At 38.8% G+C, this 3,535-nt stretch overlaps 1 non-coding gene across 1 annotated transcript; it reads right to left on the bottom strand.

Moving 5' to 3' along the window:
• Positions 1 to 1,817: 1,817 nt before the first annotated feature.
• On the bottom strand, positions 1,818 to 1,925 carry LOC112719303 (small nucleolar RNA R71). Its single transcript, XR_003161609.1, has one exon. It is a non-coding gene; the product is annotated as a small nucleolar RNA R71 (small nucleolar RNA).
• Between the last annotated feature and the right edge of the window lie 1,610 nt (positions 1,926 to 3,535).

Here is a 3,535-nt window from a genome sequence, read left to right as displayed (position 1 = left end):
CATTGCATGATTCCTGGAATTCTCATTAAGAATTTTGATACCTTTTTCCACTAATTTTCGAAAATCACAAAAAAAAAATTACAAAATCATAAAATCCAAAAATTTCTTGTTTGAGTCTAGTGTCTCATCTTAAGTTTGGTGTCAATTGCATGCATTCATTCATATGTCTTAAGGATCTTCAAGTAATTCTTGATAATTTTCGTGCTCTGATCTTTGAATTCAATTGACTTGAGTGTTTTGTGTGTCTCATATGCATTTTCATTTTGTAAGTGTCAGTAGTGTACAAACTGCTAAGTTTGGTGTCTTGCATGCATTGTTATTTAATTCTTGTTGCAAGTTGATTTGTTCTTATTAAAAATCCAAAAATATTTTTAATTTGTGTCTTCTCAAGTCAATGATACAGAGAATTGAAGATTCAGAACATACAGTAGAGGAATTGCACAGAAAAAGCTGGGCGTTCAAAACGCCCAGTGAAGAAGGACAGACTGGCGTTTAAACGCCAGCCAGGGTATCTGGTTGGGCGTTTAACGCCCAAAAAGGTATAGTTTTGGGCGTTAAACGCCAGAATGTGCACCATTCTGGGCGTTTAACGCCAGGATGGCACAAGGGGGAAGATTCTGTTTTTCAATGCAATTTTTTTCAGGTTTTCAAACTTTTTCAAAATCAAATCTTTTTCAAATCAATTTTTCAATCAAAATCTTTTTCAAAATCAATTTCTTTCCTTTTTCAAAGATACTTACTGTCAATTAATGATTTGATTCAACATTTCAATTGTGCTGCCTTTTCTGTTGAGAAAGGTTTAATATTTGAATCATATCTTTTCTTGTTAGTCAAGTTTTTAATTTTCAAAATCAAATCGTTTTTTTAATGTTTTTCAAATCATATCTTCTCAATCACATCTTTTTAAAACCAATCATATTTTCTTAACCACATCTTTTTCAAAATAGTCTTCAATCAAATCTTTTTGATTTCTAATTTCAAAATCTTTTTCAAAAATCACTTTATTTCTTTCCCACTTTCATTTTCGAAAATTAAGTAATGTTTTTCAAAAATGTTTTCAAAATTTTTACTTAATTTTCGAAAATCACTTCCCTTCTTCTCACATCCTTCTATTTATGGACTAACACTATTCCTTAATGCAAAATTCGAACTCCATCTCCTTTGATAAGTTCGAATTTTCTACTTCTGTCTTCTACTCTTCTTTTCCTCTGACACTTCAAAGAATCTCTATACTGTGACATAGAGGATTCCACATTTCTTGTTCTCTTCTCTCTCATATGAGCAGGAGCAAAGACAAAGGCATTCTTGTTGAGGCTGATCCTGAACCTGAAAGGACCTTGAAGAGAAAGCTAAGAGAAGCCAAAGCACAACTCTCTTTAGAGGACCTGACCGAATTCTCCAAAGAAGAAGAACACATGGCAGCCGAAAACAACAATGCCAACAATGAAAGGAAAGTGCTGGGTGACTTTACTGCACCTACTCCCGATTTCTATGGGAGAAGCATCTCTATCCCTGCCATTGGAGCAAACAACTTTGAGCTTAAGCCTCAATTAGTTTCTCTAATGCAACAGAATTGCAAGTTCCATGGACTTCCATTGGAAGATCCTCATCAGTTCTTAGCTGAGTTCTTGCAAATCTGTGACACTGTCAAGACTAATGGGGTTGACCCTGAGGTCTACAGACTTATGCTATTCCCTTTTGCTGTAAGAGACAGAGCTAGAACATGGTTGGACTCTCAACCTAAAGAAAGCCTAGACTCTTGGGAAAAGCTAGTCAATGCCTTCTTGGCAAAGTTCTTTCCTCCTCAAAAATTGAGTAAGCTTAGAGTGGAAGTCCAAACCTTCAGACAGAAGGAAGGAGAATCCCTCTATGAAGCTTGGGAAAGATACAAACAATTAATCAGAAAGTGTCCTTCTGATATGCTTTCTGAATGGAGCATCATAGGTATTTTCTATGATGGTCTCTCTGAACTATCCAAGATGTCTTTGGATAGCTCTGCAGGAGGATCTCTTCATCTAAAGAAGACGCCTACTGAAGCTCAAGAACTGATTGAAATGGTTGCAAATAACCAATTCATGTACACTTCTGAAAGAAATCCTGTGAACAATGGGACTAGTCAGAAGAAAGGGGTTCTTGAGATTGACACTCTGAATGCCATATTGGCTCAGAACAAAATATTGACCCAACAAGTCAATATGATTTCTCAAAGTCTGTCTGGAATGCAAAATGCACCAAGCAGTACTAAGGAGGCTTCATCTGAGGAAGAAGCTTATGATCCTGAGAACCCTTCAATAGAAGAGGTGAATTACATGGGAGAACCCTATGGAAACACCTACAATCCTTCATGGAGAAATCATCCAAATTTTTCATGGAAGGATCAACAGAGACCTCAACAAGGTTTCAACAATAATAATGGTGGAAGAAACAGGTTTAGCAATAGCAAGCTTTTTCCATCATCTTCTCAGCAACAGACAGAGAGTTTTAAGCAGAATACCTCTGACTTAGCAACCATGGTCTCTGATCTGATCAAAACCACTCAAAGTTTCATGACTGAAACAAGGTCCTCCATTAGAAATTTGGAAGGACAAGTGGGTCAGCTGAGCAAGAAAATTTCTGAGCTCTCTCCTAGTACTCTTCCAAGCAATACAGAAGAAAATCCAAAAGGAGAGTGCAAGGCCATCAACATGGCCGAATTTTGGGAGGAAGAAGAGGCAGTGAACGCCACTAAGGAAGGCCTCACTGGACGTCCACTGGCCTCCAATGAGTTCCCCAATGAGGAACCATGGGAATCTGAGGCTCAAACTGAGACCATAGAGATTCCATTGGACTTACTTCTGCCATTCATGAGCTCTGATGAGTATTCTTCCTCTGAAGAGGATGAGTATGTCACTGAAGAGCAAGTTGCTAAATACCTTGGAGCAATCATGAAGCTGAATGACAAGTTATTTGGAAATGAGACTTGGGAGGATGAACCTCCTTTGCTCACCAAAGAACTGGATGACTTGTCTAGGCAGAAACTGCCTCAAAAGAGGCAGGATCCTGGGAAGTTTTCAATACCTTGTACCATAGGCACCATGACCTTCAAGAAGGCCTTGTGTGACTTAGGGTCAAGTGTAAACCTCATGCCTCTCTCTGTAATGGAGAAGTTAGGGATCTCTGAGGTGCAAGCTGCAAAAATCTCACTAGAGATGGCAGACAATTCAAGAAAACAAGCCCATGGACTTGTAGAGGATGTTCTGGTTAAAGTTGAAGATCATTACATCCCTACTGATTTCATAGTCCTAGAGACTAGGAAGTGCATGGATGAGTCCATCATCCTTGGCAGACCCTTCCTAGCCACTGCAAGGGCTGTGATTGATGTTGATAGAGGAGAGTTGATCATTCAAGTGAATGAAGAATCCTTGGTGTTTAAAGCTCAAGGATATCTGGTGCACGAAATTGCAATCACACTTTTGCAACTCCGCACAACTAACCAGCAAGTGCACTGGGTCGTCCAAGTAATACCTTGCGTGAGCAAGGGTCGATCCCACGGAGA

The sequence above is a fragment of the Arachis hypogaea genome, chromosome 10 (genome assembly GCF_003086295.3).
Source record: "Arachis hypogaea cultivar Tifrunner chromosome 10, arahy.Tifrunner.gnm2.J5K5, whole genome shotgun sequence".
In the NCBI taxonomy this organism is placed as follows: domain Eukaryota; kingdom Viridiplantae; phylum Streptophyta; class Magnoliopsida; order Fabales; family Fabaceae; genus Arachis; species Arachis hypogaea.
Note: the sequence above shows the minus strand (reverse complement) of the source record. Positions and strands in the feature narration are given on the sequence as shown.